The following is a 24611-nucleotide window of genomic DNA, read 5'->3' as shown; positions in this document are numbered from 1 at the left end:
AACCCACAAAACAACCAACAAACCAAAAGCAAAATAAAAAGAGCAGGGTTTGTGGGGGTTAAGTACTAACATTATTTACTGTATTAATGTGGCATTGCCCAGTCACCAGTAAGCAAAAACTACGAAGTACTGCAACAGGAGTAAATAAAAGCCATGTACAAAGCAAGACTTAGAGTGACTAAAAACCGAGAGCTGTGCAATTAAAACGTTGACAGAGATCTGAATGCCACTAGCACTTTCTTCTTTTCCCATATCACTCTTCCTCAAGAGAAGAGATTTCTTCTAATCAAAGAGCTTTCAGTGTGAAGACTTCAGCTGTCATTTTACAAGTTAAATCTTTTTGACTTATTTCGTAACATTAGTGTTATTCCAACATAAACACGAAACGCAATGACTGGCAACTGTATGCTCTTCACAAAATACAAACTACTCCTTGTTCCTGCAATTGTTTTACTACCAAATAAAAAAACATTTATGAAGAGTACAGAGGAATTAAGTTATCTGAAAGGTCCCCGTGGAAGTTCACACTTAAATTCTAGTTATCACATATCCATTTAAGAAAACTGAATTTTCATTCTCAAAACTTCATTCAAGAAGTGTGAGACCCCTCCTCTCTTAATCAGCTTAAAACCTGGGTTTGTCACTGACAAGTTTATATTACCAAAAAGGCAAAAGAATGCCACTGTATGGACAAATTACTTCATTTTGGCAAATATACGATATACTTCTTCACATATTTCTTGGGCGTAGGTTTTTCTTCACTACGACATCCAAGGCTAGATCACTGAATATCTCTGAAGCACTTTAAAGCAAAAGCATCCTGACTGATCTTGCGTGTCTGATACCTGGTTCTAAAATCCAGAACACTCATTTCTTCTACTTCTCATTGTTGAGGGCATGTGCAAAGAGCAACAGCCTTGCCTGAAACCCCTCAGAAACAGGGAAGACTGAAGTGAAGAAGCCTCACCCAGCTTCCACCGAGCTTAAGATGCATTCGCAGGGCTGCACTAGTCACAGATTCAGATCTGCATTCCTTCAAACAACTGTCAAATACACATCAACCCAGACAGCTCAGGCTTTCTAAAGCAGAACATTTCTACGCATCCACCTCAGCGTAAGATTGTTACCTACAGTACTGAAGTTTGCCCAAAGGTTTAGGTGAAGCTTTTTGAAGTATTCGCTGTACTACCAGACATTCTGCACTTAGTGTAGGAGTGGGTTACTGTCACCAAAAAGTTTCAGCAGCTTTGTCATTATTAGAAGCAGAGCTCTGCTGCATAGAGCTCAGAGATTAATGAGACTGAGAAACAAGCATCCACTGACAAACTCCAAAATAGTATTTATACAGTAGAAAACACACAAGATCAACTGGAGAAGAGCAAATTTAAAATGGATTCTGTTAGCTACCAGAGCACACTAGCTGCTATATAACAGGCACAATTTTTTGTCAACTGATGCTGGCTTTAGTTAGTTATCAAATAAAGTATTCCAAATCAGTGTAGCTTTGAATATCATTATAACAATATGCCAGAACACTTCTGGAAATACTGTGTAAACCAGGGGTTATTCAGTTTGCAGGTCAGTAGAAACTGTGTACACCCAGTTGTTCTTGATCAAGAAAGAAAAAGCAGTCCTTGCTCTGCAAAGGAACTGGTTCCAGCATACAGAAATGAACGCGGTGAAATAATCCAGTCCTTAGCTTTCACACTGGACTTGCCATGTTGCCAGACCAATTTTGCAGACAACATCCGCAAAGCCAATTTCTCAGTGGTTACCTAACCGCTTAGAGAGAAAGCGCTGCTTAGCATGTTTGCAGAATCACGCTTTCGAGTATGGGTTATTGAATTATGCACATACGTAGAGACTTGTCCCAAGAGATGGAGTATTTCAGACACTGAAGGATGGTTTCAGTCTTTCATACTACAGTCTTAGAAGAACCTAGAAAAAGCTAATCTCCAATTAGGGATACAGAAACTGTGGCATTTCCAAAATTATAGAAAATTGCTGTTGCTGTCTTATCTTTCGAGGCCAGACTACGTCATTTATTTTATTACTCCCAAAAGGTATCATACTTGGCACAGGACCAGACTAGAGTGGAAATTTCCCGACATGCTAGATTGTATCAACACAATTTGTCATTGAGCAATAATTCTTTGCATGCAAATATCTGGATAGACTCCAATAAAAACTGTAAAATGCTAAACTACAAACATTTTAATCTTGCAGATTGATGTGGAATGTTTGACTCCTGGCCTAGGCCTCCCTCTTCAGCATGCGCATTTGAACCAGTTCTCCTGTTAATATGTCACATTTATCATTGTTGCTGTAAAGAGAGGAAAACCACCTGCAAACAAAAGCTTTTATTAAAATCTGCTTATCGATGAGGATTACCTCCCCCCCAAAAACCAGACCAAAAAGACCAGGAAAGGTATTTCAAGTTTTTATGGCAACAGTCCTATATATATATATATATGGGAAATCCACAGCTGTTAAATTTATCCTCAGGTTCTCTCCAGATGAACATGTGTTTCCAATCTGAATCTTAAAAGTTTTTTTAGCTGCAGAACAACATTTTCTAATCAGAAGACAGTAGACAAGATATTCTATTTTTAAGTCTGCAGACACTCTGGGAAAGTGAATTGGCTCAGTCATCTGAGATGACTGCCAGTGGTGCAGTCCAAGATAAATTCAGTGTAAAAATACTCACAGTAATGTTTAGCGAATAATCCAGTTTATACCATGATCACATTTTTTTCCCCCATCTTTTTAGGTGCAGAACATCAACCAGGACAACTTATTTACAGAACATTAAAATAAAAGCATTTAGAACTCCATAAATATCGAAACATCATCAAGAAAAGACATTTTTAGAATTACTCCATTTACTGCTTTATTTACCACAGCATCATCTCATTAAGAGCCTTCCTGTAAAACCACTGCATAGTTGCCTTCATTCGAGGCCCTAAAAATCTGTAAGTCCTTGGCCTGTGATCTGAGGATTGGCTCACTGAGGGGACTTCCTTCACATGCATTTAAGTGGGGATATTAACCTCATGAGTATAGAATTACAGCAATACCAGAGCTGACCTGCATTCTGCTACACCTGGAACTAGCTTGTGTTAATACAACCTACACTAGCAACCTATACTAGCCGTGGCAAAACTCAGTGTTGCACTACCACCGATGTGAAGCAGAGTGGGCATGGGCAGTATCACACAAGAAATGGAGAGATCTCTTGAAACAGTAAGCAAAAGGACTCTCTCATTAGGCTTTTGGATCTGCAGGAAACAGGGGGAAGTAGTAACTGATCATTTCTTGCATGAGAGGAAGGACAGATATGACTGAAGATCCTAGTATGTCTGAGGGTGGGGAAAGTACCTGGGTGAAAGTGGGAGAAGGCTCCTATCAGAAAGGAGTCAGAAGAAAGAGCTCAAATGTTGGTGGAAGCAGTGCCACAGAGGGGGGAGGACACTCTTCCTCTAGCCTACTCTTTCTTGGGATACTTTCACAATTAAACTGAGGAGACAAAATTGAATGAAACTATTAAATGCTTACTGAATATGTTGACTTTCCTATACTACGTAAATGTGTGCATTCCTTAGCCAGAAGTTAAATATAAAATTATAGCACATTCAAACTAATGCACATTTACAGATTTCACTACAGAGAGGATTTATCATGACTAACAACCCAAACTGTAATGAAAAGGCAATTTAAACATACATCATCTTATGTGAAAGCCCAAAGCCTTCCCAAGATGAAAGAAAAAATGCCATAAAATCCATTCTCTTTCTTCAATTGAGTACTTCCCAAGATAAAAGTATCTTTTCCCCTCATGCATACACATAAATTCCATTTTCTCCTCCTGGAAAAAATAATTTTCAAGCAAGCACTATTACATGCTTGCATTCATCTACCCCTTGCTGTACCCTCTAAGCTGTACAAACATTCCTGGCAGCGCCAAACAGCGAAATGGCTGTGTGACAGATGGTACGTCTCACAGTTTACATGTCCCCAAGCCTGGCAGGAAAAACTGTCTGAGGAAAAACAGCATTAAGTGTTTGGGGAGTATTTTTGTTACAGATTTCCAGGTGCTGGGGAGTTTCTGAAGGGTTGTGGGGTTTTGTTTTCTTTTGTAGATATATCTGTATTTAAGTATAAGTCCTAAACCTGTTGTTTTGCCCTCCTCTCCTCCCCTTTTTAGTACATCTCTAGAAGCAACGTGCCAAAAAAAGAATGATCGTTAACTGTGCAGCATCATCATGTCTTAACATGCTTCTCAGTATTTTACAGTTTAGCTAGTAGTCCTCCTGCCTGTATTTTAAAAATCAGCCTTCCCTCTGCCAAACCAAAAAGGAAAGAAAAGAGATACTTTTTTTTTTATGAACTCTCATTCTACATCCAATTAGGAATTTTAAGAATTAATAGATTCTGCTTTATGAAAGAAAAAACACCACAAGAACCTAGATACTTCTAAGTATTTCACTTACATAATAACATAGGACAAAATTTATAAAAATACTTTGCCTCTGTTTTAAAGGTGAACAGTCTCCGGGGCAATAAATAAAAAATAAATACTAAATTGCTTTTCTGAACTATTCTGAACACAATTCAATGAGAATCTAAGCTCCAACTCTCCATGTATTATCACTGCCAGACTCAGAATTAAATATTCCAGAGTTCTGTCCACAATCACCTCCATCAATTTGGGTTTCTGGTATTAAAATGGATTCCATACAGGGAAATGATATTTAACGGCTTTCATGGGAAAACTCCAATATTTTTGAGATGGATCATTTAAAAGAGGAGGCAATTTCTTATCGTATCATGTCATGTAGCTTTACCCAACTAGTTTAAATTAATTATCTAGGCCCTCTCTAATGCTCTTTCAAAGGAGATCAAGCAAGCTATCCAGGCAAAGAGAACAAAAGTTAGTTTTCCTACACAGCAGCCTTGCAGGTCTTGGACTGGAAAGCTCCCAAAGCTGGCAGAAGACACTGCTTACATGCTGACAAAATATGCCCTGATAATTAGATGAAGGGACCTGCCAGCAAATTGATGGCAAGTGAAACTGCACTGCATGACCCTGTTAGGGAAGCTTGGTGACAGCACAAGTTGGCCAGAGAGTCATACAGCTTAGTGGGAAAGACCTGATTTTTCTAGAATGCTAATGAAATAAAGTCCTCAAGGTATCAAAAATTTACAGCACCCCTCTGCCAAGTTTAATATTAAAGATTACTGTAACTGGTTCTTATTAGTCACATTGTCATTACTAAGGAATTTAATGAGTGACAGGACCCTCAAACTAAAAACCCGGAAAGTTTTAGTTTGCAGAAAGCGCCAACAAAATGAAATAAAACTGCAAGCAAAACCAAAAAAGCTATGATTTAGCTACCTAAATATATCACAGCCAACCGTCAGCTCTGCTGACAAGTCACCCTAAAACAGGTCTCTTAAAGCTCTTTCCTGACAACAAAATAATATTTGCACACATAACTACTGAAGATCGAGCAATGTTTCAGATAGTCTTAACACACAGGAAAAAAAAGCTTCTAGCCTGCCAAGATATGATATCCTTATAAGAAAACAGCTATTTGAACCATTGTCTCCTTGTTGCTACCTTTGTAAAAAATGCAAGGAATCATCAGATTTTACACAAAGCAAGATTAAAAGTACTTGTTACTTATTTCTCAAAAAACCTATTTTGCTTCAAGCATTTTATTCAAGGCTTCTTTTGGGTTTACAGGCATCATGTCATGATTTCACCAACACAGTCATCTTCTGGCGATATCAAGGTCTTTTTAAGTGCTTATTAAGCAGGTTTCATCAATGGATAAAAGAAAGAGCAAAATAAATTTCAGATCAAAGCATATAATCAACTGACATAACAGGTGACGAAGTACCATCTGTCAGCGTATTTTTCTATTACATAGAAGGGGTGTATACATGAAAACAGTGGTGCAGAAGATGATACAAATTTAGGAATTTCATACTTAGGGCAGGGTTAGAGAAGCGAGTCTTTAGAGCTGGAATTTCTTAGCACCTCTGCTCAGCCAGGGAAGTTAGGATGGGGGCTGAGCTCACAGTGGGTCTGATGCCCACCTGCCCTTTGAGTAATATTAGCAGCTACTGTAACAGTGGAGTATGTGCCAGAAATTCAACCAGCCAGGGGCTAATACATGACAGAGCATAAGTTTTGCAGAACTTTCTTTTAAAAGATGACTTTCATTCATGAATTGGCATAGTTTCTCTCGTTACCTGGTGACACTTACCTTTTTGAAATCTCCTGGTTTAGGTTTTGCTGAATGAATTATTACTACATCCTAACTCAGTCGGTTTGATTATTACAAATGCCAAGTTGTTCTCATTTATTTAAATAAGTGAGAGAAGAGCACTTTACTATGTTTTCCAAAATAAATAACATGAAAAATATATGCAGAATTTCAGGCTTAAGTAGGTAATAATAATATATCACTCAACAAGCTAACAGTCAACATTAAAAAAATAATCTAGAGTTGCATAAAGTCTTCAATCATCTTGCCTTGCAGATTTGAAAAGAAAATACCTTTAAAATGAGAGACAGTAACTGTTTAAGTCTGAATTTGGATCTTGCCAGAAGCAAGAACTATTCGCTCATTCTCTTACAGCAAGGAGTTCGTTCACAAGCATACAGGAAGATTTCCTACGACATGATTTTCAGCAATATCAGCCCTTAAACTCCACACTGCACCATCAGCTCCCTCAACTGGGCAAGACTCCAATGTAATTCTGTCTCTGAAAGATCTCATTCTTATTCCAACACAGAGCACAGTGCTTGTCCAGCTCCAAATACACTTTGACCTATAGCCTTACCCTGAGCCAAGCCCACAACCCTGCTCTCCAGGCAGAGCACGATTCCACTGGAAATCCTGCCTAGAAGACCTTCTCTTCCTAATCCTAAACCCTACACTGAAACACAGAAAGGTGAGTTCAGCTGCAAGAATACATCAAGCAGCAGACCCATCCTAAGTTCAGCCCTCATCCCAACTTCTCTGACTGAGCAGGGCTGGAGAGGAATGCCAGCTCTGAAGATTGTCACTTCTCTAACCTTCTATTAACTTTGAAATTCCTAAATTCATTGTGGTTTATGTTCATTTCCACATGCCTACAACTACATACAAATGATATGTATATGTTATTCTCCAAACTACCTTTCCTCAATTTTCCACTGTCATTACAGTCATTATAGACAACAGTGGGCATGATTTCAAAGTACACAAAGGAACTTTCTACAAAAGAACATTCACGTCAAAAAAGATACTCGAATTTTGTATTGGAAAACAGAAATGGGGACTTCCAGTCTGCAGAGGAAAGCCCTCAGAGGATTTCGTTCCCTCTGCTTACAAGACAGCTGTTGCTTAATAGCTTCACTTTCTGCTTTTGTGGGGAGAAAGGCACGTGGTGAAAAGAACAAAGATGGCCGTAGGTGTTTCATTGTTTTAAAACAGAAAATAATCATAGAAAAGTCAAAGAGCCTCTTACCGATGCTGGCACAGATTGAGAATAGAATACTCCCATCCAAATGCAGAGCTGTAACAGGAACACTGGGGAAAAGCTTCCTGTTCAACACGCGAAAGTCTCACTGTAATCTTCAAAATTCATAGAATACTTTGGGTTGGAAGGAACCCTTAAAGGTCATCTAGTCCAATCACCCTGCAATGAGCAGGGACATCTTCAACTACAACATGTTGCTCAGAGCCTCATCAAGAAACCTCTCACCTTGAATATTTCCAGGGATGGGGCATCTACCACCTCTCTGCGTAACCTGTTCCAGTGTTTCACCACCTTCATGGTCAAAAATTTTTTCCTTTTATCTGGTCCGAATTCACCTTTTTTCAGTTTAAAGCCATTACCCCTTGTCCTATTGCAACAGGGCCTGCTAAGAAATTTGTCCCCATCATTCTTATAAGCCCCCTCTAAGTATTGAAAGGTCACAGTAAGACCTCCCCAGAGACTTTTCTTCTCCAGATTAAAAACCCCAAACTTTCTCACCCAATCCATGTAGAAGTGTTCCATCCTTCTACTCATTTTCATGGCCCTCCTCTGGACCTGCTCCAACAGGTCCATCCTTCCTGAGCTGAGTGCTCCAGAGCTGGACACGTTACTCCAGACAGTGGATGACCAAAATTGCTTCCCTAAACATGCTGTTCACACTTCTTTTTATGCAGCCCAGCATATGGTTGGCTTTCTAAGCTATGAGTGCACAATGTTGATTCATGCCCAGCTTTTCACCCAGCAGTACCCAGAAGTCCTCCTCCTCAGGGCTTCTCTCAATCTCTTCATCACCCAGCCTGTATTGATACTAGGAGTTGCCCCAACCTAGGTGCAGAACCTTGCACTTGACCTTACTGAACTTCATGAGGTTCACAGGGGCCTACTACAAGCTTGCCTAAGGATTGCAACTTGTCTCTCAGGCCTATCAACCTCACCACTCAGCTTGGTGTCATCTGCAAACCTGCTGAGGATGGACTCGATCCCACTATGTCATTGATGAAGATATTAAACAGTAGTTTTACTGGTACAGATCCCCAAGGGACACCACTCATCACTGATGTCCATTTGGACATTGAGTCATAGACCACTACTTTCTGGATACAACCATCCAGACAATTCCTTATGCACTGAACAGTCCATCCATCAAATCTGTACCTGAACAGTTTAGAGAGACAGATGTTGTGGGGGACAGTATGAAAGGCCTTATAGAAGACCAGACAGTTGACAGCCATAGTTTTTTCCCCTTGTCCACTGGTGCGGTCACTAGATCTTAGAAAGCCACTAGGTTGGTAAGGCAGGACATGCCCTTGGTGAAACCATATTGACCATCTCAAATCACTTCCCTGTCCCCCATGTACCTCAACATAGCTTCAAGTAGGATCTGTTCCACAATCTTCCAATGAACAGAGGCAATGTTGACAGGCTGGTAGTTCCTAGGGTCCTCTTTTCTACTCTTCTTAAAAATGGGTGCAACGTTTCCCTCTTTCCAGTTACCAGGGACTTCACCTGACTGCCATGACTTTTCAAATACCATGGTGAGGGGCTTGGCAACGACATCACCCAATTCCCTCAGGACTCTGGGATGCATCTTGTCAAGTCCCATAGACTTACATATATTCAGGTTCCTCAGGTGGTCACGAGCCTTATCTTCTCTTATAGTGGGAGGGCCTTTGCTCCTCCTGTCCCTGTCTTTCCATCTATCCATTTAAGACGTGTGGGAAGCAAGATTGCCAGAGAAGTCTGAGGCAAAAAGAAGTCGAGTACCCTAGCCGCCTCCTCATCTGTCATTACCAGTTTGCCAGTCTTGTTTACTGGGGAGGTATGCTTTCTTTAACTTTCCTTTTCTGGCTGATACATCTGTAGAAGCCCTTATTATTCTTTGCATCCACTTCCAAGTTCAGGTCCAGCCACACCTCAGCCTTCTTGACACCATCTCTACACAACCAGATAGCATCCTTACACTCTTTCCAGGATACTTGTCCCAGCTTCCACTGCCTCTATTTCCTTTTTCCTCTTTACTTTAACCAGCAGGTATTGACTCAGCCATGTTGGTCTCTTGCCTTACTTTCCCAATTTCTTACACTTAGTGTTGGTGAGGTCTCTGCAGAAAGCTTCCTTAAAGATCTGCCAGCTCTGGTCTTCCTTGCCCCTGAGGGCAGCTTCCCAGGGCATCCTGTTGACTAAGCCTTTCAAGAGATGGAAGTTTGCTTTCCCAGAATTCGAGGTCCTGACTTTACTCTTAGCCTGACCCATCTCTCGGGACTGTGAACTCCACCAGTGCATGATCACTGCAGCCCAGGCTACCTCCAGTTTTGGCATCACCTATTCGCTCACTTGAATTAATCACCACCAGGTCTAAGTATCACATCCTCTCTGGTAGGGCTTTCTGCTACCTGGCTTAAGAAGTCATCCTTGATGTCTCCGGGATTGCCTGCAGCTGTGTTATACTGGTCAAATGAAAAGCTTTTCCATGTAGATGATGACTTACTCTGGTTGATGTGATGATTATTTTCTTCTTATTATCATCATCATCACCCTAATGAGCTTTTTTTATTTAAAACACTGTCATTTTATTTGCAAACAAAATCTTCAGAAATTAGCAGGAGGTTTACTCATACACTTCCCAGTTACTCTAAGATTTATTTTATAATGAGCAGGTTATTCTGGTCATTATAGATATATAGATACTTGCCCCCCCCCCACCGAAAAAAAGTTCGTTTTAAAAAAATAAACCTTTTTTTTCAAGCTATAGTAAGAACACCAAATGCATTTTAAGTTTTTCATATTTACTATTAGTCTACTTAGAAGTCTTGATTATCAGAAGTTGGAAAACTCAAACTCCTGGCTCTGGCAACAAACACAGCAAGTAGTTTATATTTCTTATTGCCTATACTAACTCAGATGATCTATGATAGCTTTCACCTAGGCTACTGATCTACTACAAAAGATTAAGATCTAAAAGTCCAGACTGCAAAGTCAAAAAGCAGCTTTCATATCCATAAATTAACTCCCACTCTTACAAATCAGCTGTGTCTCCCATTCATGAGCACTTTAAACTGGTCTCTCTCCTCAGGCACGGTGGATATTTTAAACTTCAAAGTTAATCCCCTCTTGATCTGGATTAATTGCTGTAGAAGCTTGCAAGCCTTTCCGAGTACTCTTGGCCAGCTGTTAAGACTCAACATTTTCCTTCATTCCTGAACATTAAGAATGCATTCCTGCCATGAATTAACCCTTTCCCCACCACAACTGACGTTATTGGCTGTGAGTTTTTATTACTGCATTATAGTCTACTTTCTGCTTGTGTGCTTCACATAGTTATAACTAAGGGGACAAGTAGATGTTGGCATAATAGGCACGATGAAGGACACTTCCTCAAATTAACTGTAAACTGAAGTTTATGTGTATACAAACTAGGAATTTTACATGGAAACAAGCCTTAGTAACACAAGATAAAAGTTAAGAAACATTCAAATTGAAAATGACTGAAGCACCAAATAAAGTCAGGGCCTCTAAAGTCACCTATCATCCTTCAAATCCAAATTACACCATTGAAGAACTCAAAACTTGAGTTTCTGAAGTAGTTTTCATTATTATTTGTGACTACTTAATTTCATGAACTGGAAAAATAAAGCCTCTTTAAGCTAAACATGTATGAAAAATGGTTAACCTTGTGATAATTTGAATTTCCTGCAGGCACTGTGAGCATTCCTCTGCTCTTACAAGCACAAGAGAATCTGTAGTTTTTATGCTAGTTATGAAGACATACAAATGCTCATGACCCTTTTCCCCAGCTTTTCATTTGCTGGGAACATGCCTATTTTACAACAGAGTGATACAACAGGGTAAGTACAGATCACAGATCTGTGCCCGATACCTTACAAAAAGGCCTCCGGCAGACACTTGAATATGGTAGCAGATACAGTTTGCCTAGACAAAATATGTTGAAGAGGGAATACTTACTTTAAAAAATTAAATCTACCATCTATTACAGAGTAATGTCCTACTGTGCTTCAAATTCTTAAGAAACAATACACTAGCAGTAACTAATAAAGGAGAGATGGTAGTCATCTTTGAGATTCACCCGTGTGGTTTTTCAGCAGGAACTCCTCCAGACTTAGAGCAGCCAAAACAAGATTTTAGAAATCAACATTCAGAAAAGGTTAAATCACCTTCTTTCTATACCCAAATTTAGCCTAGATGTTATCATCAAAACAGAAGCATGCAAATACACCTACGCCATTTACCCATCTCACATCATGAACTGGAAAGCAGACAAATTAGCTAAACACTACACTTAAAAATTTAAGATTATGCTATTCTGTACTGCCTTAGACCTTTGATTTTATCTATGAGAGTATTTCAGAAGCATAAATACCAGTGTGTTTTGTTTTGTTTTTAAATAAAAGCCATTAACAAAAGCCAAAACACCCTTCCATCAGCTCGTAATCCAGAAAACCCAAACTTGGCAGGGGTCCCCCATTTTCCAAGTTTTCTACACGCACATTTCCCCCATCCACTCAAGGTTTTTTTACTTGTACAGTTACAAGTAAGACATAAATTAATTTTTATCCATGGATAGGTCAGTATAAATGTTTGCAAGTATTACAAATGAAGAGAAAGGACTGCTGTCTTAAGTTGTCATGCAACTCTAGAAATATAAATCCTAGAACCTATTTGTATGTAATTTTTAAACAAATGTGTATAGAAGGCAAGTATCAACATTTTTGCTCTTACCTATAGTACTCAAAGTAACACAGAAGTTCCCAGTAGGTATAACATCTTTCAATAAAAATCTAGTTCAATCCTCAGAGCACTTCTAGCTTCCAGTTAACAAAATAAGCAAATCCTGTACAAGAAAAATTGCAAGTAATCCTTCATGTAGAAGAATACAGGGAAGGAACATTTTACCCCCAAAACACTTTGTTGCAATATAACTGCAAAGCAAAGCCAGCTGATTTTGGTCATTATAAATATCCCAGACATCTTAGCATATAAAATAATTTCAAGGCACTCACAGGGCTATCTGGGGATATAAATAATTAAAAATATAATCTTTTCTTTTTATTTAAAAAAAAAAAGTGTGGATTATTATAGAAACTAATAATCTCCAAATGCCAGCTTCTTAAACAAGCACTCAACTCTGTTGGATTTTCAGAGCTTGTATTGCAAACTGTTACTTCTAAACTAGATAGTTAGTTTGTAAGATTTATTTGCCTGGATGGTGCAGTGCTCATAGCTCCTGTGTCACAGAATGGTTTCTTTAAAAAAGAAACATGCAAGATGTCATGTAGCCTTTTTGATGTTGTGATTGTCAGACTTCAGGGCTGTTTGTTATATCATCCTGTGATTATAATTGGAGGTTTTCATATTACTTATTAGTTATGCAACTGAAAACCAATTATATGTCCTCAGCAATACCGTAGAGACATTGTGTTGCTCTACGTACTGCTTTCACTGTCTGTTAAGACACAAATCTTCCAAAGAGTTGTAATATCATTTGCCAACTTCCTTAACTGGAAAACTAACAAATGCACCAGGTCCAAGTACTTTCAATTCCTACTTTCATTAAAACCAGGGAGCATGCTATGTACATCTGCATGGCCTTAATTCAGCCAAGAAATGAACACTGCTTCAACACTCATTAGAAAAATAAAGTTTTGAAATGAAATTTTAAGCAGGTAACTTGATTCTCAGAGAGCCAAAAAAGAATATTTATTTTTATTTACAACAAAGTCAGTACACTTTGTTATTTAGCCTGCAAGGTGAATTGCATAAACTCTAATTTCAGAGTACTTTAACTTTCCATTCCGATTTAGTCCTACAGTGAATACTAGTCCATAAATCAAAAAGATGCTGTCCAAAAATAAGCACAATAGAGAACAGTATCCTGTGTTCTTGGCAGTGTTGACCCCCTGAGGATACGCTTTCACTGCAGAGTTACCCTAGGCTCCCATTTAGCTGTTGCCCTTTCTCACCCACAAACAAAAAATTTTTCCTTTCACATTTAAAAGGACTGTAAGCCTAAGGCTAAACATTGTAGTTACTTGACCTCCCACATAATTTCCCCAATGAACCTACAAGGAGAGAAACTTTCTCTACAATTCATTGTGAAAAAAAAAAAGTAGTTCTCTTTTTTCTCCCATACAAAAAGAATAGAGCTACATTTCCAGGAACACCAATGGTATACAACTGAGGACACAATAATTCAAATAAATCTCTCCAAAGCGATGTTTAAGACAGAGGATGGTGCTATCCTGGCAATTAATTCTGCCAAGTACAGCTCTGCACACCTCCCACCATGTGGAGGAGCCAGCTTAGAGCACTCTGGTGTCTCCCATAGATTTTTGCCCCACAACCTCCAGCTGGAGCTCTCTGAAGATAATTATTACACTAGTTCAACTTACAAGACAGCTTCAGAAAACACATTGAGAAATGATAAGGAAACAAAAAGCAATGCATTCGTGGGACTAAGCAAACTTTTAATCTCTGCTCATCACTAAAAGAAGCCTACCCTAAACTCATGGCAAGCTGTGTCTCAAATCAAGTCTGCAGCGTAAACATACCCTGAGATAGAGACAGTAGCACAAGACGTCTTGTCACTTTTGCAACCTTTTAACCATTTTTCAGCTGAAAATTCAGACAAAGTATCAATGAGAAATAAGAAGCAACAATTTATAAAAATGAGTAGCATGAGGGGCAACAGAAAAATCTTGATGGGGAAAGCATCCTCCAGCCCCGAGAGCCAGATGAAAGGTGGATTGCTCCCCAGCAGCAGTAGTTAAGGGGAAGGGTTGCGTTCAAGTCCTGTGATCCAGAGCTTGTACTGTCTTTTATAGACAATGGTCTCAATTCCTTTACTCTTATTCACACTGAGCGTTACTTTTATTCTTCCAGGGACTATTTGTAAACCAAGAGGTACAAAGGAACTAAAGAGTAACTAAGATCACGCAAACACAAAAGCTACATTTCAAAATGTGACTTGGCTATGAGTCGATAAATTCAAGCACAAGAGGTTTTGCCTTAAAGACAGTCCAGACAATAACTTTAGTAATTATTAATTGCATCTTTCATGTGAAAGGGAACTCTAAAAACTGAAGAGAAAAGTAAAAACTAAGCATTCCACTCTAGATAAGATTTTACTAGAAAGGGGTTGGTTCATTTCTCACTATAAATTTTTCTCTGTTTAGCTAAACCAGCCAAAACCCTTTTACTGTTACCACTCTTGCTTTTTATAAAAATAAAAGTGTTATCAGCACAGCAGTTCTCCCAAAACAAGTCACACCACTAATCATATTACTCCAGGAAAACTTCCTGCTGTAGATGTACAATTAATCAGATCAGAAGTTCTCCCCAGTCTGCAATGAAAGGTATTTCAAGTGCAGTTACCCTGTGCAGTGTAGCACTGGCACAAACCCACAGGGCAGTGTCAAGTAAGGTAGTGCTAAAAAGATGGTGCCCTACCCCAGAGTGTCAGCCCTGCTGAATTCATCTCACTCTCTAAGACATTCACTAGGAAACAGTTTTCAGGAAGGGATACAAACAAGGCAATTAACAGGGTTTAAAACTCCTGCTATGAAATGAGTCCCACATACTCAGCAGGGTCTTTGGGGGACTAGATGTAAAGAAAAAAACAACACCTTACTCCCCTTTGTATCTCATTAAGGATCATTTCCTTCCACAGTAAAAAAAGATTTCATTTTCTACACAGAATATAAGTGACTAGGGTTTTTTCCTTAATTTTGATCTTGAAATAATATTCAGCACTGCATCTTTTGAAAAATCACAGATTTCTAAATAGTAACTAGAGATTTTATTTTGTTCACAGAATGATCTCAAACTCTAAAAAAACCACACTGTTTCTCCAAAGTAGATCTGCGCTCTAGCACTTAGAAATAATTGTTCAGGTCTTTCAATTCTAGTCAAGGAATAAATCATAAAGAATGCAGAAAGTCCAAAATAAATACACATTCTAATAGCTAAGCACACACACTAACTTCTCAACACACCTTGCAAGCATCCTAACAATTCTTAGTTTCTACTACTGGCAGAATACACAGTGATCTTTCTGTGTGACTGTTGTAACTTGCTCTGTAATTCTGTGCCAAAACCAGAAACACTGTAATGACACTGAATAGGTAATTAGTAACTATTAAAACAGTATACAAACTGGGGTGTAGTCAAGGCGCTAGCATCTGTCCAAGCCACCTGGAGGGATTTGGCTTCCTAACAAAGCACCAAAGATAGTGGTGCCTCTGTCAAAGTTTTTATAAATCACTCAGATGGGCTATCAAAGGGTAAAGCAAACCAGAATTTCATGTTAAACTTTATCACATGAAAAATGTGAAGTAGGAGAAAATTTTATAGCTGTACTGCCCCTTAAAAAAAAAAAAAACACACCAAAGCAGGCACATACAACAAAACATAACACAACTCATCGTGGACAAGGAAAACAGTCTTGGGGTTTGGTTTTGTTTTTTCAGACGCCAGGGATTTGAGAGATACAAAAGTCTACAGAGAGAACAGGTAAACGTAGTGTTTGTGTGTGCTCTGTGGAATACTTAAAGTTTTGCTTTTCTGGAAAGTTTTCCCAGAGCTTATTCATCAGAGAATCCTTCTGTGCTTGAAAGAAGTTTGGGAGCATAATGTTGCTCAAGGAGTAATAATGAATCGAAACACATTCATCGTTTCCCATCAGATGAAGAGAAACTCAGATAGCCCTCAGAATTTCAATCTTTTCCCTTTCTTTCCCCTTCCACAAAACTATTAATAGAAATCAGCTACAGATTACAGCGCAGGTTTGAAACACAGGCATATCACTGCAGTTTTTCCACAAACATAACCCCTGCACCACATCAGAACAAGATCAAGTAAACCAGCAATTCAGGCCTTCCCAGTTGTAAGCACGTCTCTAAAGCCAAAGGATGCAAAAAATTGAGTGCTTTATTTTGATGTGTAAAGGGGAGGTCATTCCTCCAGAAAACAATGCACTTCCCAAAGCTTAGCAGTAAGGCTACTGGTTATGAAGCGAAGCCATAACATCAACACAAAGAGGTCCCCAGCTTCCAGCTATCACTACAAAAAGAAACGTCAAAGTCACTAAGAGTAAGTTATCACATGCCTAAGATGGTAAAGTCTGTAGAGATTTATACTTCAGTGACATATGAACAACACCCTGCAAAAAATCTGTGGAAAAAAAGGTCATTACTTGTTACGCCATAGAAACATTTTAGCACTATTGTTTCCTGCACAGGAGCTTTTAGAGTTTGATTTGAACTCATTAGAGCTTAGAGGTTCTTCTAAAATTTTCTTGAACAACCATAGCTCTGCTACAGATCAGCTACTTATCTATCACAAACTATTTTATTCTCTGAGCCATTCCTTATTTTAATACAGTGCAAAAACTTATTCCTAAAGATTACCTAATACAGATAGACCTGAAGAGGCCAATCAACCCGTTAACAGTTAACATCACAACATGTGCTTAAACTACCATAGTTTATACAAATAAGAAGGCCATTTTAACAGAGCAAAGAGAGATACACCAACAGATATCAAGGACTAGCCCCCAAATGCCTCAACACTTCCCTAACATACTGAATACCTTCAGGTCTTCTCAAAAGCAGACAAAACTGAGAACGTTAAAGAACACTGAACAATTAAATATATATACTTAAGATACTAAAAGTATCTGCTTATCAATTCATACTTACAAAGATTAAGACCCTACCACTTGCAGTTGCTTTCAGCTGCATTCCTTACCTAGTAGCTAAAGAAAAGGGTAAGAGTACAGTCAATCCATCCTTACCTGAAAGAGCTCTGCTGTGATGCTGTCTCTGTAAATTCCAATAAATATCTGCATTTCTAGTACAACTAACACTGGAGACCAAGCATTACATCAAAAGACACCAGCCTAAACTTCCACAGAGGCTGAAGGAAGAGAAACTTCCACTAGATATCCACCTGCCTTGCATTAAGAATCAGTTGAATTATCAGCCTCAGCTGTGAGAGCTAGAGAGGGGCTTTCCCTGACCTCTGCCAGGGAGCCATAAGGGCTCAGAGCTGGAAAGGAAAATGGGAAAGAACTGTAGAAATGGTGCTACTGAGGTGTCTAGTTACTGGATTGTCTGCACTAAAGATAAAAAGTAATAGTAGCTTTAAAGTCTGCACAGCGTGAGGTGCCTGTTCTAAGTAGGAATCCCACTTTCTGTTCATTCTCCTTACTCTAGGTGTTTTTACCCCCTCTCTACTGTGTAATGCTCCACATCACAACTATCAAAGATTTAACATATGATTAAAAATTGAAAATATATTGAGGACACTGCTGAAACTACAGCTACTGTAAATCTGCTATGGTTGCTGTTAAGTTGTTAGTGAATGTTTCTTACAATATGTTTTCTGATAAAAATGGAGCATAACTAGTAACAGTAAAATTATTGGCTGTGGAAAAACAAATAAGACAGGTATTTGCAGGATTATATACTGAAGGGAAACAGACTTTGCTATACCAGAATTTAAAACATAAAAGAAAAATATATGCAAAATTTTCTCTTATAAGTTGATAACATAAATCAACTTCTGATTATCAAATAACAGTATCCCCTTGTACATATTATATGCTCATTAAATATGGCACTTGGAAAAGAGCCAGAATGCTATCAATTTGACCAAGAAAACTTCAGCAACGTTAAGACTGAAACAAGTAGCTACATCCAGTCTGCATCCCACTCATTATAGGTACATCTAATTCTAGCAGAACAACTGATCTCTTCCGAAGATCAGTCTGCATAAGGTACTACAATGCTGGATAACCACTTAGGCTTCTTGTGGCACCAATTTCAAAATCTTAGTCACCTGTAGTGGATGGAGAGAGTTTTACAGAAATATCTTAAATCAGAATGTCAGGAAAAAAATGACTCTCGGAATGCTACTAACAATTTCCAGATCACTGTTCTTTATGTGAGTTCCTACTTCAGTCCAGCTGAGAGAAAAACAAGGAACAAACTAGGTCTGGTTGTGCAGCAAGGTGAAGGGATAGTCTGACTTAAGAAGCTAGCACAATGCTTTTATTCTGTGCCAATCCCTTAAGGGCTTCTTTAAAATTCATCGACAGACAATAGGCCACAAAATGGAGGGTGACATGAGTTCACACTAAAAAACCCTCTCTCTGCTATCTCCACAGTCATATTTTCTTCTCGTTGCCAAAACGTTATCATTCAAGATAACCACACAGCATTATGTGCAGCTTAACTCCACAGCAAGAATTTTGCTTCACAGACAAGTCCTTTGGCGTCTTTCATTTGGGTTACAAAGTTTAATGAGCTAAAGAGTGATATCATCAGCATTAGATGAAAAAACTCAAAGCCTTGAACTGCAGTCTAAATACTAACTAGTAATTCTTTGCTCTCTGCAGGTTTCTGTGGGAAAACACTGCTGTTTGAGGGAAGAAAGACAGTTAAAATGGTTTTGGAGAGTCCACTTAGAAGGCAGTGACCAAAGTTTTGTTTCACCCTTTGTTAGTCTATAGATCTTGGCAATACTGACTGACCATAAAAGCAGGCTGAGGATCACAGTCAACTTTGTTGCTAATTATGATAGGAACTAAAAGATAAGCAGGAAGGTCATCAAGATCCCCTTCTTCCCTTATCATAAGTGAGGCTCACTTTATTTTGAAGTTTCAAAATGTAGTTAAATTTTCCTAGGAAGCTTTTCACCACAACATTTTTTTTATGTAAAGACACATAGCTTTTCTTTTTCCCACAAGAAAATAACAAAACAGCACAAAAAAGTTCTGATTACACAACAGAAGAAGCCAGTAGGCCAGACAGCTTAAGCCAGTTTTCCAGGGATACAAAAACCACCAGCAGAGTCAGGATCAGACCATCAGTTCTATCCCTGTTTGCTGCCTACAATTTTAATAAGAACACCAGTTACAAAACACATCATCCTCTTTGGCAGATGGCAGATGTGCAGCAGTCCTTCCCTAACCAGCTGCCACGTAAACAGTAGGTCTATTTGTAACATCTTCAATGTTTTTCAAATGGGCATTTACTGCTTCAACAACCCAGAAATGTTTGGGGAAATATTATACTTTATTTTCAAGTGCACTGACAGGTCTAAAATGAGATGTGTCAACAGTCTGTGGGTAAGTAAGAGCTATAAGTATTTTCCAAAGTTACAGTAGCTGGGACCCCATACAGAACAGTCTATATAAGACACAAATGCTTCTGCCAAAATACACTGATCCAATGAAATGCATCAGCTAAGCTACATTACCTGTTACAAAAATGCAAGAAAAATAAACTGTGATCCTATTTTTGCCTGGTTTTAGGCTATGGTGATGCTCTCTGCTAGAAAACTCCATGCCAATTCAGCTAATAGTCAGAAACTCTCCTCTTACATTAAGATTTTAATACCAGTGCCTATGTTATTTCCCATGCTCAAGAGCCATGATGCATGGAAAGCAAATAATTTAGCATACGCGAAGGACAACATGCTTAGACAGTTGCAATAATGTCATGAGAAAGCAAGGTCTCCTCCTGTTAATGTGGCTCTGAGTAAAGCTCAGCAGATTTCTCTTTCCTCTTCTTCAACAGGAAAATATCTTCTTACTTGCAGTTATCCATACGCTTTAGGGGAGCAGTTACCAGGAGTAGAAGGATTCAGGAGACTTAAGGCCCCTGTTGATATTGACTCGTGCTATGTGTTCAAAAACCCATCTGCTGGGGAATACCTGTACCCCTGCTCTGCCCTTCTTCAGTCTTCTCCTTTTCATACCACTCATTTCTGTCAGACATACTTTAAAATAGAAACTTTCTCATTCTTAATTAAAATAATAAGACTAAAATGTAAATATAGTCAGAGAAGTATTTCTATAAAATTGCTAAAATCTCAACATAAACTTTTTCACTCTGTGCATTCAGTTTCCTCTATTTACATAGTTCCTTTGCCTAACGTAGCATTAACAGACCTGTTAATTAGTGTCCCAAATCTGCAAACAGTGTAAAATAATTTCTCTCTGACTGGTACCTACAGTCTGTGTGACGTATCTTTATTCCTGAAGGCTGCACAACCTTGATTCCAAATAATCAGAACAAGTTTGCGAAAATTGTGATCTGAAATCAACACGCTGCATTGACAGGAGGCCTTAAAAAAAGTCACTTTTCTAAAATAGAATCTGGGCTACCAAATATTTAAATGAAAAGGAATAGTTCCCTGGGAACTTATCCTAGAATAAGGCTATGAGTCACAAAAGCACTGCAAAAGGTATATGCATATGAGTAAACCACAACATAGCAGCTATCTGCTGTTTTTATTGCATGGCCTACATAACATTAATTACACCCAAGAGCACAAATTGAGGGTTTTCTGTAGGTGTTCATAGAACTAGTTTACTTGTTATCTCTTCTGAAGTATTTCAAACTTAATGTAAACTTATGACCAGAATTATAAATTTTCCCTTAACATTTAGAGGAACATAGAGCGGTTTTACTGGGTACATATGCTTTATCAGAATGTCAGGAATGCATAGAAACACATATTCTGTAATCTATCCATATCTTCTTTGAAAGGTAATTGATTCATGTCTTGGAAAATATTTATGAACTACGGAGTATATGACAGAAGTTATTAAACATCAGAGCAGATGTGTCCCTCTCAAGATGCAGGACTTCAGATCGGGTCTCGCTTTTCTGTGTCTAATACAGAGAAAAAGCCCCACAGCTGAACAGCGCATGATATAAATACATGGTTTAGAGTAATACAAAGCACACAGCTGCTCCTATCCACATCAGCAGATTATTTATTGTTGACTGAAAGGAAACAAACTTCAGGTCATGTTGATGTTCCATGAACAATGGACCGCCCCCAAATAGCGTATCATACTGGTTCCAAATTTCTCACCTTTCAACTCATGAATTTAACATGAGGCACAATTCGATGTGATCAGTGAAAGAAGGAAAGAAAAAGGGCAGTTGGATATGGCATATTGGCCAGAAATTACTTAGAGGAGAAAGAAATAAGGGAGATTGGTTGGCAATGGACAATGAGCTAGCAGCAAGAATATGTTCCTGATGACAAGTTAAGTTTAGACAGAAAGAAGGGAGCAGAAGAGGCATCAGTGAGGCATGGAAGCAGAAAAGCAAGTGAAAAAGTGTGAGAAAATCAATGCAGCCTTGTGACTCAAGCCAAGAGTGGGAGTGAAATGTGGCAAACAGATGATAATGGAACGCACAGGTCAGCACAGAAGCAGCGCATCAACCTGAAGTAGGAGCTGTACTGCAACTTGAAGATGGGAGGAAATCTAGAGCTGAAGGTCTAGCAGGGCAGTTAGTTAAAGATTCACAGTAGAGTTAAGACGGAAAGCATTAGACTAGTAGGCTGAAAAGGCTGATCAACAGAAGAAACATCAGATACTAATAGTGCTGAGGTGGGAAAGGACTTAGAGAAGAAGTAGTCAGTCTGCAGTACTGACGGGAGTAAAGACAGCTACTGAGACTCTAGAGAAGCAACTAAACTAAACTTCATTAAACTAGGAGTGAAGAGTAACTTCTTTGCATAATGAAGAAGGGGATCCCCTGTGCTGGTTGACCAAATGCAAAAGGACAACTGGAGTTGTTAATAAGATAAATCAAAACAAAGGCAAAAAGATGGAAACAGGACAAATAATGATTTGCTTTGAGACATGTAAGATACGGCACAACCTTTTCCTGTTAAGCATGGACATTCTCTTTTCCTTTTCCTGAGATTAACAAATGCCAATGTAATAGCTAAACAAGACCATGTCATTCATCATGTGTGTCTTGTGAAGTAAGTCTACTCTATGACATTACTGCGTTTAAGGTTAAACAGCAGTTAAATATCCAGTAAAATAAAATTACCTTCACTATTGGTCTGGCTAATTATGGCAGGTTCCAGTGTTTAATAATAAAACAAGAACAGAAGAACGAAATACAGGACAGAACTATGGTACCAATCGCAGAAATATTTCACAAACAATTTTAGATTAATACAGGCATTTCCTCAAAGCAAGAAGTACATTCATAAATATGCACGTCTACATTGTTCCTTTGCTTCTCTAACAGCTACAAACGGCAAAGTAGTTAAAAATTCACTTTTCTGGCATGGAAACAGAAGTTCATGTTTCGACGTGTAGAATTCCATCTTTCAGAAAATAGATTTATGATTAATCTGAAAATACATGCACAGATATACATCTATATTAAATTAGCTATGCTTATATTAGAAAGATTTACCTTAACACTTCTATTAAAATGCTGACTTACATGGAATTTCCCCAAAACTCAGTCACTAGGAATGAAAAACATCCAAAGTAGTAGTTCCTGTTCACTTAGGCTTCTAAGGTCATTACTCTAAGGAAGCTCAAAAGAGGAATGGCTACTCTACATCAAATTTAAAATTTTCCATATAACTTCTGGTAGAACATACTTTTGGCTTTATGCTTTTCTTTTCAATGTCCACCTATATATCAGATGGCCTTCTACTTAAATTACAAAATCCATGCCCATCTAGTTATTTGTATATTTGTCAGTTTGTTTACAAAAAAATGCAAAAGACCAGGACTGCCTCTTCCTCCATGATCTGAAAGAAGTAGAATATGTCGTGTCTTATTACTCTACCTAAGTGGCACACAGAACGATAGGCAAACTAGCACGCTTTCTAAATAAACAAGGTGGTTTAAAGATACAAGGAGTCACAAATGCTTCTAATATTTTCTCAGATCCAAAACAAATGATGATTTCACATTTCGGGTTGTAGTTGCCCCATCAGGGAAGGGAAGCCAGGAATCGAGGGTGATGCACTGCAGGCAGGGCAGTGACCTCACCAACACAGTGCACAGTACCCTACTGCGCAAACAAGATCAGCAAAGCAGATCCAGTGATGGTAACCGGGTAGGGCAAAAGTCCAGATTGCCAAATTGAGCCAAGACCCTGAGTTTCAATGCAGCTCCTGAGTCAGTGGGCAGAGGTGTAAGGTTGGAGGCCCCAGGTGAGGCTTCTCACAGCTCTTTCTCGCTGTTTAGTTGCTTCCACTTATAGAATCATAGAATCATAGAATCACCAGGTTAGAAGAAACCCACCGGATCATCGAGTCCAACCATTCCTATCAAACACTAAACCATGCCCCTCAGCACCTCTTAGCACTTGTCACAGCTCTTTCCTACAACTTGACTGTTTTGCAGCGCTGTGCTGAAAGATTACACAGCTGGGCTGCACCAGAGCTGACTTCAAACCTGGCACCTAAACTTTTGGGATGATGAAAAGAGGTTGCAGATGAAAATGATGGGCTACTGACTGGTTAGGGCAACCAGAGTCTGTCAGTATGCAGACAGCATGCAACAGAATAACCGCTTTCAGAGGATAACTTGAGGCATGTGAGAACTTGGAAGGGCTATGCCCAACATCTTAAGACTTGTATATCCACTTCAGATAAATCCCTATGCAGTCTAGTGGACAGAAACAGAAGAGGGAAAAATTTAAGATCCACTATGTTTTGGTTGTCTTCTGTGACAGAGACACCAAAATGCAGTCACAATCCTGGACTTCATTTATCCTGGAGCCCAAATACCAAACCATTGCACTCGTAACTCTTACGTCCTGCACTCTATTCTGTAACAAAATCAAGAATAATGCCCCATTACAGAAAGAGCTGTTAGTAACTTCTGTGCCCCCAACAGAAGCATTTTCCCCTTCAGGCATGCCTTAGTCCTCTTTTTCATTCATGGCTTAGCATTCAAAACTAATGAATAGTAAAACTTCATACTTAATCTTCAAAGCTTCTCAAAAATTTAACTAAAAAAATACTTCCAGCATGCTATTATTGTGATTCCACCAATCAGGAAGCTGAACAGGGAAGCCCACAGATTTTATGTTCACCAAGCAGCAGAAAAAAACCCCTGCTCCTCACTTCTGCTTAAATTCTAAATCAATTAAGAAATGATTTAAACTTTTCAAAAGTATAAAAGGAAAGAACACAGCATGATATTCCTAATCATTTTCAGTTATGTCACTGAATGTCATCAGGGAACTTCCACTTCAAGTGCTAGTTTTAATAAAACT

This window comes from Phaenicophaeus curvirostris, chromosome 5 (genome assembly GCF_032191515.1).
Source record: "Phaenicophaeus curvirostris isolate KB17595 chromosome 5, BPBGC_Pcur_1.0, whole genome shotgun sequence".
Lineage (NCBI taxonomy): Eukaryota > Metazoa > Chordata > Aves > Cuculiformes > Cuculidae > Phaenicophaeus > Phaenicophaeus curvirostris.
The sequence above is the reverse complement of the archived record's forward strand: the minus strand, read 5'-3'. Positions refer to the sequence as shown.